The 13,490-nt window shown below is 46.9% G+C and overlaps 1 protein-coding gene across 4 annotated transcripts in view; it reads left to right on the forward strand.

The window, feature by feature from the left end:
- The first annotated feature begins 8,026 nt into the window (after positions 1-8,026).
- The window catches only part of GMEB1 (glucocorticoid modulatory element binding protein 1), a 37,999-nt gene continuing 32,535 nt past the window's right edge, over positions 8,027-13,490 (forward strand). For 2 of the 4 annotated variants that reach the window (XM_043574253.1, XM_043574255.1), the window contains exon 1: positions 8,027-8,147. The gene's annotated coding sequence lies outside the window, so the exon portion shown is untranslated. Of the gene's footprint in view, positions 8,148-8,716; positions 10,047-13,490 lie in introns of those variants that run through there. The other 2 variants (XM_043574254.1, XM_043574252.1) reach the window with 2 other exon arrangements.

Below are 13,490 nucleotides of genomic sequence, written 5' to 3' on the forward strand. Positions count from 1 at the left end.
GAGGGGAGGTAGATACAAAAGGGTAGGCAGTCCTTAAACAAATATTTAAAAAAAATTTTTTTAATGTTTATTTATTTTTGAGAGAGGGGAGAGAGACACAGGCAGACAGACACAGATGCATGCTCCAGGATCTGAGCTGTCAGCACAGATGTGGGGCTCGAACTCACAAACCTCCAGATCATGACCTGAGCCAAAGTTGGATGCTTAACTGACTGAGTCACCCAGGGGCCCCAACAAATATGTTTTGAGAGCTATCTGGTACCAGGCAATGTTCTAGAGGCTGAATAAAACAGACTTTGTCTCCGCCCTCAAGGAGATTCCATTACAGGGTTTATATGCATGTGAGTGACAGGTTAGGGCTAGAGAGGGGGATAGGGTAGAAAAGGAAGTGAGAGAGGGGAAGGAGAGTGGATACAGACAAGGAAGATGTGCCTGGTGTCAGTAAGGGCTATAAAGGGGATGTGAGAGAGAGTGACTGGGGAGCAGACACAACTGGAGACAGTGAGGACAGGGCAGGCCTGGCTCAGCTGAGATGAGACCTGGAGCACAGAAAGGAGCCAGCTGAAGATGTGGGAGAAGAGCATTATAGGATTCTGTGGGGAAACAGCATGGGCAAAGGTTACGAAACCCATGTGTCAGAGGCACTTGAGGAAGGCCAATGAAGCTGGAGCAGGGTGACAGAGAGAAAAGGAGTCAAGCGGAGATCCCAGAGCCAGTTCATGAATGGTCTTGTAGACCATGATGAGGAGTTCAAGGTTAATTCTAAGGGGAAGAGAGGCCATTGGAGTAGTAAACAGTGAAGGCTGGGAGGCAGCATGGCAGGAAGTGGGGAGACCAGTCAGGAGGTTCTGGCTGTAAGGCAGCAGAGGCAGGTGATGATGGTGGTGTGGACCAGGTGGGGTTCAGAGAGGAGGCGGTATCAGAGGGGTCTCTGGGAGGCGACTGAGTGATGGAAGTATCATTCTCTGAGGTGGAGGAGGTAAGAGGTGGGGGAAGGGAGGATCTAAGGTGAGATAGGGTAGAAATGAGTCAAGGTGGACATGCTGACTTTGCAGTCAGGCAGCTGGAGGCACTGTTCCAGGCTGGAAGTGGATGCCTGGTAGGCGAGACCAGACACTGCTACCTGGGACCCACAGGCCACACCTCTTTACAGATGGACAATGCAGAGCCCAGAAGAGGTCTGACATTTGGTTTTGTTTTCATTTTTTTTGAAATTGGTTATTGACACTTACATATCCAGAGACATCAAATAAAACTTAGGGTTTCTACCTCCTCTTCCAAATTGGGCAAGCCACACTGGGCCCACATTCTGGTTCCACGGCAGACTGGTAGAGGAGCTGCTGCCCCTCCAGATCGGGCACAAACTCTCCAGCTGGTCCAACCCCAGCAGGCCTGCTCAACGTCTGGTCCTGGTGGCACTGATTTCAACCTCTGGTATGGGTAGGAGGTGACACCAGAGAAGGGGAAAAAGTTGTCCTGGCACAAAGCCTGGACTCTGGATGGATTCATTGGAAGTGGCAGCTTTCCTGTGTCTCAGCCTCGCAATGCCACCTAATTTCACTGAGCCTGTCTTGCCTCTTCCGAAACATGGGGCTAACACTCGCTAGCTAGAATTTCATCTCTGGGAAAGCTCCTAGCACATTGGCAGACACAGAGAAGGGTCTCAAGCAGTGTTTGCTCGTTTCAATCTGATGAGCAACTAGTCTCAGGAAAGCAGAATGGCTGGGTCATAGCATAGGCTGAGGTAAAAAGTCCAGATTCTGGAGATGCTGAGTGGCTCAGTCCATTAAGCATCTGCCTTTTGATTTCAGCTCAGATATGATCTTGCAGTTGGTGGGTTCCAGACCCATGCTGGGCTCTGTGCTGACAGCGTGGAGTCTGCTTAGGATTCTCTCTCTCTCTCTGTCCTCCCCCAGCTCTCTCTCTCTCGAAAATAAATAAATAAACATTAAAGAAAAACAAAAGTCCAGATTCTGGCTCTACCACTTACCAACTATGCAACCTTAGTTGTCTTATTTGTAAGATGGGGACACTACTCTTACCTACCTTCTGGGAATTAAATAAGTTAATACAAAGTGTTTAAAATGGCATGGCACTCAGCAAGGATTAGATTGGTTCTTACACCTGGATGGCCATTAGAGTCTTCTAGGGACATTTAAAAAAATATTTGGGGGCACCTGGGTGGCTCAGTAGGTTGAGCGTCTGTCCGACTTTGGCTCAGGTCATGACTTCACAGTTCATGGGTTCAAGCCACACGTTGGGCTCTGTGATGACGGCTCGGAGCCTGGAGCCTGCTTGGGATTCTGTGCCTCCCTCTCCCTCTCTGTCCCTCCCCAGCTCGTGCTCTCTCTTTCTCTCAAAAATAATAAATTCAAAAAACATTTTTTAAATAAAAAATATTCATATCTGGCCTCTATCCTCGGAGATCTCATCTGAATTCATGTGGGGTGGGGCCCTGGTATGGGTATTTTATAAAATCTCCACAAGTGATTCTACGTGCAGCCAAGAATAGGAGCTCTACAGTAGAGAGATAATTAAGAGCATGGGCTCTGCAGCACAATTGCCTATGTTCAAATCCAACCAAGCCATTAAATAGATGTATAAATGTGGGCAAGTTCTTAACCTCTCATGTTAAACTGGGTTAATAAAAGGACCTGGGAGGTTGTATAGACCTTAAGTGCTTAGAGCAATGTGTGGCAGCTAGCAAGCCCTTGGCAGGCCTGGACATCAGCACTCCTCAGTTGCCCTGCTATTTCCAAAATGACTGCAAACACCGCAGGCCTACGTCCAGCTCACACTCATGGTCTCCCCACCCGGGCCTGGATACCTTGAACATCCCTCTCCTAACCCTGTTAGCTGCCCCTCCCCCTGCCAAATTATGTTTATTTTTGTCCCTTCTATTGTTCAGCCTTTTTTATTCCCCCCCAAATTAACAGAATTATCCCCCAAACAAAATTGTCTGCTGAAAAATCAGAGAGACCCCCCCCCAAGGATGCTAGACGGGAGGGCAGAGCTGAGTGGCCATTCAAGTGTCTCATATTAAAGAATAAGAATAAGAAGAAAAACCGCCATCAATGTTTAGGAAACAATGCTTAGTAGGGGACAAAAGCACAACACGGAACTGTACATTGAAGATAATTCATCCAGGTAAGGAAAAAAAAATACATAGAAAAAGATTGAAAGGAAATATGCTAGATGCTAAAGAAACACTTTTTTCTCTGGTTCTCCATCCTCTTATGCAAGTTACAATTTTGTATAGTGAATGTGTACTTCATAGGAAAAACAACTAAGTGAAAAAATAAAAAAGGAAAGCCTTCACATGACTTCCTTTCCTCTTAAAAAAAAATTATTTATTTATTTTGAGAGAGAGAGAGACAGCATGAGTGTGGGTGGGGCAGAGAGAGAGAGAGGGAGAGACAGAATCCCAAGCAGGCTCCACACTGTCAGCACAGAGCCCAACGCAGCACTTGAACTCACGAACCATGGCTGAAACCAAGAGTTGGACACTTAACCAACTAAGCCACCCAGGCACCCTTTCTTTCCTCTTAATCTTCTAATTGCCTTATGTCTTAGTTCCTCCTATCAAAAATTTTTAATTTTCTTAAATTTTACTTATTTTTAAAAGATTTTAAATCTTTTTATTTAAAAAAAATTTTTTTTTTCAACGTTTTTTATTTATTTTGGGACAGAGAGAGACAGAGCATGAACGGGGGAGGGGCAGAGAGAGAGAGGGAGACACAGAATCGGAAACAGGCTCCAGGCTCTGAGCCATCAGCCCAGAGCCTGACGCGGGGCTCGAACTCCTGGACCGCGAGATCGTGACCTGGCTGAAGTCGGACGCTTAACCGACTGCGCCACCCAGGCGCCCCTTAAATCTTTTTAAAAGTAATCTCTACATCCAATGTGGGGCTTGAACTCACAATTCCAAGATCAAGAGTCACACACTCTTACCAACTGAGCCAGCTAGGCACCCCCTCTATCGAAAAATTTTAAAGAATGGTCTCCACTGGCTGGTTCTTTCATTTCTCCCATTGACTACTTGATCCACTACAATCTGGCCTCCTCCTTAACTCTGGAGGTGACTCCACCCTGGAAGGATCAGCAATGAACTCTTAATTGCCAAATCCAGGGGCTTTTCCTTTTTCTTTGCCAGAGCTTTGTGCAGTATCAGACAGGATTGGTGCTGTCCCCTTTCTGTAAGCTCCCTGCCTGCCATCTGGGCTTCCTTTCTCCCCTTTGTCCACGGATCTAATTTTCTGACCACTTCTGGTTGGTCCCTGCAGATTCCTCTCAGCTTAATGTTCCCTAGGTTTGGACATCTAGCCCCCTACCTCTCTGCACACTCTTCTTGGGTGGCCTCATCCACTCTTGGCCTGTACGATCCCATTTACATGACAGCTCCTATATCCCAGCCCTCGCCTCTTACCTCAGGTAAGTCAATCCAAATTCCTTCTGAACACCTTCATTTGGATGTCCCTCAAACAACTCACACTGAACAAGTCCAAACCGACTCATCATTTCTACTTTCCCTCAACCCCAACCAACTCTTCCTGCTTTCCTTCCCTGGAAGTCATCATTGTCTCATTCTTTCCCTCATTCTCCCCATGTCTAGTTGGTCACTAATACCTGTTGGTTCCAATTTGAAACTGTCTGGAACCCATCAGCTCCCTGCTGATATGTTTTCCTCTGCCCTGCAGGAGGCCCTGGATCCTGCCTGGATCATAGTAGTTTCCCTGACATAGCTTCCATTTCCTGATCTTTCTCCTCCCCAGTCCATACCTTATAATTTTTCTGATTATTCATTCCTTCAATCAGTCAACAAACATTGGCTATGCACAAACTCTGCTCCAAATACTATGAGGGGTAAATCATACAGACTGACCCAAAATAGGTAAATAATCTAGGGGATTTCTTTCTTCTTTAAAGATTTTATTTATTTTGTTATTTATTTATTTTTTGGAGAGAGAGAGCGCAAGCAGAGGGAGGAGTGGAGGGAGATGGTGAGAGAGAATCCCAAGAGGTCTCCATGCCCAGCTTGAGCCCTACATGGGGCTTGATCCCACAACCGCAAGATCATGACCTGAGCTGAAATCAAGAGTTGGACACAACTTGGGGCGCCTGGGTGGCTCGGTCGGTTTAAGCATCCGACTTCGACTCAGGTCATGATCTCGCGGTCCGTGAGTTCGAGCCCCGCGTCGGGCTCTGTGCTGACAGCTCAGAGCCTGGAGCCTGCTTCGGATTCTGTGTCTCCCTCTCTCTGACCCTCCCCCGTTCATGCTCTGTCTCTCTCTGTCTCAAAAATAAATAAATATTTAAAAAAAAATTAAAAAAAAAAAGAGTTGGACACAACTGACTGAGCCACCAAAGTGCCTCAAAGTGCCTAAAATCACAAGCCACCAAAATGCCTAAAACCACAAAAGATTTTATTTTTTTAAAGTAATCTCCATACCCAACATGGGGCTCAAACTTACAACCCCAAGATCAAGAGTCACGTGCTCTGCTGAATGAGCCAGCCAGGCACCCCTCTAGGGGATTTCAAATTATGGGACTGCTACAAAAGTAAGCAGGGGGATTGAGAGAAAGTAGGGCATGGGGAGGGGAGTTCTCTCAGAGGTGGTCTTTGCCCTGGAATAGTCCCCCCAGATCAACATGACAGTTGTCCTGATGGAACCGGGGGCAGCGATGATAGAGAAGAATGTGGCTGGGACACAACTTCAGGTTGGGAGCCAGGAAAGGCCTGTGAGGAATGAAGGATGAGAATGAGCTCTGGAGACCTGAAAGAGGCACTTTCCAGGTAGAGGGAAGAGCTAGTGACAAGGCCCTGAGAGAGTTCCCAGCACACAAAGGAGCCCAGGATGTCTGGTCTGGGGCACAGTGAGGGGTGGAAGGAGGAGGGCAGGAAGATCATGCCTGGGGGCCCTGGTTAGGGGACTAGGTTTTATTCTAAGTGGAATGGGAGGCTATTAAAGAGTTTTTGGCAAGGAAGTCACATTTGACTTTGTCTCTTCAAAAGATTACTCCCTCTAGGTGCATAGGGTGGAGTGCATCTGGGGTTGAGGTGGACAGTGTGGCTGAGACTGCAGTGGCCTGGTCAAGCCCTGTGGGCTGGGTTGGGTGTTAGCAGTGCAGTTGGAGAGAACATAAGCCTTCTTTGGGTCCCAAATACCTGCAGGCTGGCTTCATACTTCTTATGACAAACATCTGGTTCTAGCCTCCCTCTTCAGCCCAGCTCCCATCATTTCTTGTGTTTGCACCTGCTGTACTTTTTGGAATGCTCTTCCTCACTTTCCCTTTGATGGACTAGTCATTCCTGAGGCCAGGCTCAAATACCCCCTCCTCTCTAAAGCTGTTCAGGAATTTTCCAGGGAGAGCTCTTTGAACTTTTTCAATGCCTAGTATGTATCTCTAAGATAACATCTAACACACTGTACTGTCTTGTATGTTTACAATTCTGTCTCTGAAGGTGAACAAGAGCTTCTGGAAGGTAAGGACAGTTCAGTGAGTGTTCAGTGGGTGTTCAATGCATGATCAAAAGATATAGATGGTCCCACTATGGAATAGTTCACATAGGTCCAGACTCCAGTCATGACCAGCCCCCATTATATTCAAAATCATCTGATGATGTTTAAGTCCTTGATCATAAGAACAGGTACCAATGTGGGCACTAAGTCTCCCTATTTTGATACTGGAAACAGCCCTGAGAGGTTGGCACAGTGGGAAAATCATCTCTATTTTACAGAAGAGTAAACCAAGGCTTAAGAGAGGTGAGACTTGGGGCGCGCCTGGGTGGCTTAGTGGGTTGAGCATCTGACTCTTGATTTGGCTCAGGTCATGATCTCACCATTGGTGAGACTGAGCCCTGAGTGGGGCTCTGCACTGACAGATTCTCTCTCTCCCTCCCTGCCCCTCCCCCACTCAGGCTCTCTTTCTCTCTCTCTCAAAATAAATAAATAAACAAACATTTTTTTAAAAAAGAGGTGAGACTTGGTCAACATCCCTGAGCCCCCAAATTCAGTTCTATCGTTGACCCCTGGGCATTCTTACCTGTCCTTGAATCAAGAACTTGTAAGACTTCCTGTCACCTCTTCCTGGTGGTGGAGGGGACATGACAGGAGGAGGCAAGACGGAGGAATCAATTCTCCTACCCCCTTAAAAAAAAGTGCCTATACCACCACCTCATTTGTTCCTAATAAGAGGAACCATCTCAGCGGTTACAACCATGGACTCTGGAGAAGGAAGGGCCTGAATTGAGACCCTGCCTATGCCATTTAAGGTTATGTGACCTTGAGGAATTAACTAATTCTCTTACCCCCCTGTTTTGTTTTACCTGTAAAACGGGAGTGAAAAGAAGCTACTTAGTAGGGTCGCTGGGAATATTATAGGAGACAAAAGCATCTTCCCCAACGCTTGGCCATATAGAAAGGTTTTAATACTTGCTAATTACTGTTACTGGCTCCTAGAAATTTCCTAAGCACTTTTCAAGTATCACCTCTTAACACTCACGACAACCTTATACCTTACACGAAATGCAGGTTTGGAGCTGTTAATAATACCCCTAAAGAAGTTAAGACTTGAATCCATAACCTCACTACCAGGCAAGGCTTGGCAAATGCGTGGGTCAGAGAATGCAAGCAGCTTGCTCAAGGACTCGTGACCAGTTACTGACTCTATACTCAACCAGATCTTTGATTCCGGATTGATAGTGGGGCATTACTTCTGAAGGTCTGTAATAAAACTGGATTTGGGGAGGTGAAATGGGCAGTCCTCCAGAGGAGTCGAGAGACCTGCCTTTGCCCCTGATTGCGGATGAGATGAACCTTTAATTTAGACCTCCTTTTCCTCACCTTGAAGTTGGGGAAGAAGAGTTATTAGGGTCCCCAGAGCCCTTCCCAATACTGACTCTCCAGAGCAAAAGACCCCTTCTCAGGTAAAGGTTCATTCAAATTCCTCCGGCTGAGATTCATCCTCCGCGGGGCCCGCAATAAGGACGCGTCCCCTTTAAGGCGCCAGCTCGCCGGCGGCGGCGGCCGGAAGTGTTGAAGCTCGGCCTGGCGGCGGCGGTGGCAGTAGCGGCCGTGGCGGCCTCTGCGCATGCTCCGTCGCCCGCCCGCCCTGGCCGCTCGCCGCCCGCCCGCCCGACGGAGACGGTGAGGAGGGGGAGGGGTGGGCGCGCGGGCGCGGGCGCGGGGTGGGGTGGGGGCGGGGGGGGCGGGCGCGGGGGCCGCGCGGCGGCCGGCGAGGGCGGGCGGGCGCGCAGGGGGCGGGGGGCTGCTGCCTCCGCGGGCGCCTCCCCACGCCCTGTGCGTGCCGCCGCCGCCGCCGGGGAGCGAGCGGACGTCGCGGCGCCGCGGGGGGGTGGGGGGACGCTGCCGCTGGGTCCGCCCGAGCAGCCGGGCCGCCCCCAGCGCGGCCGGCCGCGCCGCCCGGGCTCGGCCCCTGGCCGAGGGCGGCGGGCGCCGGCGAGCGGGGCGCTGGGGGGGCCCAGCGCCCCCGGACCGAGGGCCCCGGAAGTCCTAGGCTGAGGGGCCCAGAGGGGCCGGAGCGACTCCGGACTGAGAGGCCCGGACGCCCAGGACCCCGACGAGGGGTCCGGGGATCCCGGGGTATCCCTAGAGGCGGGGCCCGGGGAGCAGCTGGCCCTTGGATACAGAGCTTGGGAGGGGCCTGGGTCGCGCTTGGCCGGGGGTGGGGTGGGGGAGGTGGGGGGAAGTAGGGGGTGGGTACGAAAGGTGAAGGAAGCCTGCACGCCCGCCCGGGAGGAGACCCTTGGAAGCTTGGCGGGGGAGAAAGAGCGGAGAGTGGGTTCTGCGGAGGGAAGGAGGCCCGAGTTTCACCCGAGGGGCGCATTAGAGGCCTCGGCCTTTCAGTCCAGGGGAAAAGAGGCAGGTGCTGTTCCGAAGGCGTGGTGACAGTATGGGTAGTGTGAGCAGGGGACGAGGAAGAAGAGCTCCAGGGGAAAGTGAACAGGCCCCTGCCTTCCCGGAGATGAGGGGGCGGTAGGAAGACGCCTCAGCCTCCTCAAGTAGGAAGGGGAAGGGTCCAAACCTGTGAGGGAATGAGAGACGGAGGATCTTCTGAAGTATATAGGTAGAGAACGGAACAGTGTGGTATGTCAGGGGGTGGGAAAACCCGTGTTTTGGAGGACCGGAGAGAAGATAATTGAGGGGAAGAAATGACATTTCTGCTTTCAGAAATGACAGGGGAATTGGCCAGCTGTCTCCTAATTGAGGGGCAGGAACGGTGAGAGCAGAATCTTACCTGAGAGTCCTGGAGAGTGATCCACCAGACCAGACTAAGGCGTGTCAAGCCTTGACCTAGTAGGGATGGGGGGGGGGGGGGGCGGCGGTGCAGGGCTTGACCGTCCAAGGAACAGGAGGAGGTCTGAATTCTCTTAAGATGAGAGAAATCTCAAAAGTACTTCCTAACAGGCACAGAAAGGGCCTTGTTTGGTGTCTATTTAGGAGAACCAAGAACTGGGTTTCCTCAACCTAGGGATTGGGGAAAGGGAGGATCAGATCGTTCTAGACTCTCAGAGGGATTCTTCTCCCTTGCCTCTGGTAATGCTACCAAAGTGCTTTTGGAGGACCTTTTCATTAAATGTTTGGACTGTCTTCCCTAATTCGTAAGCCTTTTATCAATTATGGATATTTAATATATACTTAGTACATACTGACTTGATGACTTTTTTCATTAGTCATGAGTCAACCATTCATATTTACTTCAACGGACATACATTAAGTAGCTAATTTGTACTCAACTTCATTGGGTTAGCTTGGGCCCTAAATTGCTCTTGTCCTAGGCAGAAGTCCCCTAGAGTCTAGTGTGATGACGCTTCAAAGAACCCTTTATCCCATCGCTTCCCCAAACACCTAGATAGTAGTCTTCAATATGTGACCTGTCCCAAACTTCATTTGCTTTGGCTCTGTCCCTCACAGTGGTCCTGTGTAGCCTTCTTGTCGGCTTTATTACATTTGATAGCACCCTGGATCACCTACTGAATGCATGAGAAGGAATAAAGAAGGAAAAAAATCAAGTTTTGGCCTCAAGTAATAAAGTTTTAATTTTATTGATTATATTGATGATTATATAATTTATTATAACTTGGGAATTTCGTAACAGACTACACAATCTACAAAAATTATAATACAGTATGGAATAAATACATGCTGGGGTTAGAAAGTTTCAGGGTATCTATTTCTTTTACCTTTTCCACTATCAACTCCGATGTCCCTGCAATCATGTGACACTCATGATTTTGCCACGTTCTAAACGTTAGTTTTCAGGGGTGCCTGGCTGGCTTAGTCGATGGAGCGTGGAGCTCTTGGTCTCGGGGTCATGAGGTTGAGCCCTGTGTTGGGTATAGAGATTACTTAAAAAAAAAAAAAAAAAAAAAAAAAAAAGAAACCTTTGTTTTCAGAACACAAAAAATGAATTTAATCTCGAGTAGGTCAGATGTCATTTGTTTAGTTTTCCAATAGTTATGTCAATGGTCATGTGCTTACTCTTGATCAAGGTGTCTTTTTTGTCTTTGAAAAGAACTACGAAATAATTCTTTTCACGTGGATGTGACATCTTTCCTTTATGTGTGTTCCCCTAGAATTACAGTGTTGTGTGATTACATGGTGAATACTCTAAGGCCCCTTCCATGAAATACCCAAAGGAGCAGCTTAGTCATCTCGCCTCAGGAGTTTTTGTTGCTATAAACAAGAGCCACTTTTCAGTTCATACTCACCTCAAAGAGATGACCTTTCAGTTAGCCAGTGTAGTCTGTAGAGTCTGGTTCAGGTTACTTGTTAAGAAAGTGGTATTTAGGGTAATGAGATATATTCAACCTAAACTTGCTTCTCTAAAGAATGTAAGAGTTGCCATGTTGGATCAGACCTGTGTCTCTTACTGACACTGAGAGACATATTGTGGATGATTGTAATTATCTTCTCGGATAAATTCAGAAGGTTAGATAGAGAACATTCCTCTTGGGTTCTAAGGAGTAGGAGGGCTAAGGAGTAAAATATGAGTTCCTATTGAGGAAAGTATTAATAAAGTAGTTAACCACTTATTCAGAGTATTGTAGAGAGGACTCAACCTTAGGCTAGAAGGTTAAAACTAGAAGCATCCTTCTAATTCTCCTCCTCTAACCCATTTATTTACTTAAGCTACTTAAAAATTTTTAAACCACTGTTTTAATTTTTTTTTAATTTTAAACCACTGTTTTAATTTTAATTTAATTAAAAATTTTTAATTAAAAAAAATTTTTTTTAAACCACTGTTTAATTTTTTAAATAACATTTATTTATTTTTGAGAGACAGAGAGACACAGAGCATGAGCAGGGGAGGGGGAGAGAGAGAGAGGGAGACACAGAATCCGAAACAGGCTCCAGTCTCTGAGCTGTTTGTTAGCACAGAGCCCGACGCGGGGCTTGAACCCACGAACTGCGAGACTATGACCTGAGCTGAAGTTGGACGGTCAACTGAATGAGCCACCCAGGCACCCCTAAAACACTGTTTTAGAATAATAATTTCACAAGTTTGTTACATGCTAAAGTATTATGTCTTTTAAATTCATTAAATATGTAATAATAACAGAATAGTGCTTGACAATAAATGTCCAACAAATGTTAGCTGTGATTATTTTAATTCAAGCTTTATTTATTTATTTATTTATTTATTTATTTATTTATTTACTTACTTACTTATTTAGAGGGAGAAGCAGAGGGAGACAGAGAATCTTAAGGAGGCTCTGCGCTGTTGCAGATCAAGCTCCAAGCTTGATCCCAAGACCCTGGGATCATGACCTGAGTCAAAATCAAGAGTCGGATGTTCAACTGACTGAGCTACCCAGGCACTCCCAAGCTACATTTTAATGGTTCAAAATTTGAAGATACCTATTGGTTCAATTATTGTAGGATTTGGTAGCATTTGTTATGCCTCATTGTATCCCTTTTTGTCTTTTTCTAGACTCTAAGGTCCTAATTGTTTTGATTCTACTGTTGGCAGCCAGCTGAACCAGTCCGTTGATTTTGTTTTAAAGCAGTTTTTTTAATGTTTATTTATTTTTGAGACAGAGAGAGACAGAGTGTGAGCAGGGGAGAGGCAGAGAGAGAGGGAGATACAGAATCTGAAACAGGCTCCAGGCTCTGAGCTGTCAGCACAGAACCTGATGCGGGACTCGAACCCACGAACTGCAAGATCATGACCTGAACCGAAGTGGGGCGCCTAACCAACTGAGCCACCCAGGCGCCCCTCGTTGATTCTGTTTTTTATCCCTAGTTTTAAACCTTTAAATTATAGAAGTTCAGATAGTGTACTGTAATATCTTACAATTAATTTTTTTCTCTAGTATGCATCTCTTTCCCTTGTTTAGTTCCTGAAGAGCAGCTACTCTCCCTTTTCATATCCAAAGTAGACAGACAGTTTTGTAAATAGTAGTCTGATATTTGAAAACTGGTTATTGTACTCCTGTGTCATGAGTAGTGAGCTAAGGGTAGGGGAGCCATTGAAAAAGAAAGGCAATCCTTGCTCTCCCAGGATATAGTCTGGTGGGGAGAGGCTGACAAAGTGGGATGATGTTTATGACAGGGGTGCTGTAGGTACTAAGAACACAATCTCACATCTAGTTAAGGAAGTCACAGGCCTCCCTAAGGAAGTTATTTATTTATTTAAAGTAAACTCAATGTGGGGCTTGAACTCATGATTCTGACATCCGGAGTCTCTTGTTCTAGCAACTGAGCTAGCCAGGTGCCCCAGGAAGTAATGTTTTAAATAAGTTATAAAAGTTTAGCAGTGACTAGCCAAAAAGGAAGGAAAAGAGAATTCTAGGTAGAGGAAACAAGCGTGAAGGCTCAGGTGAGGAAATATGGCATGTTTGAGAAATTGAAAAAAAAAAGTGTGTGTGTGGGGGGCATCTGCTCAGTCAGTTGAGTGTTCAACTTCGGCCCAGGTCATGATCTTGCAGTTCATGGGTTCGAGCCCCGCGTCGGGCTCTGTGCTAGCAAACAGCTCAGAGCCTGGAGCCTGCTTTGGATTCTGTGTCTTCCTCTCCCCCACTTGCACTCTGTCTCTCTCTCTCAAAAACAAATAAACATTAAAAAAAAAAAATTCAATGACAGGAGACCACAATGTGAGAGGAAGAACTATGAGAAATGAGGTTAGCAGCGTAGATGGGACAGATTTGGAGGATTCTATAAGCACTGTTAAGATGCTTGCACTTTAATAGCAAAGGGAATCCTCTGAAGGATTCTGAAATGGGGAAATGGCTTGTGGCCTTTAGTAAGATCACTTTGTCTCCTCTGTAGATCATGGAGTGGAGAGCAAGATCAGAGATAAGGATACTGACGCGAAGCAGCTGGAAAAATTCAAGTGGTAGTGTGTGGCTCAGAATATGGTGGCAGCACAGATGGAGAATGGGGGATGGTTAAAAGAGAAATATAGATGATAGAATGGATAGGATTTGGTAGTTGATTAGATTTTATAAAGAGAAGAATGAAAAGTAA

The sequence above is a fragment of the Prionailurus bengalensis genome, chromosome C1, assembly GCF_016509475.1.
Source record: "Prionailurus bengalensis isolate Pbe53 chromosome C1, Fcat_Pben_1.1_paternal_pri, whole genome shotgun sequence".
Classification (NCBI taxonomy): Eukaryota; Metazoa; Chordata; class Mammalia; order Carnivora; family Felidae; genus Prionailurus; species Prionailurus bengalensis.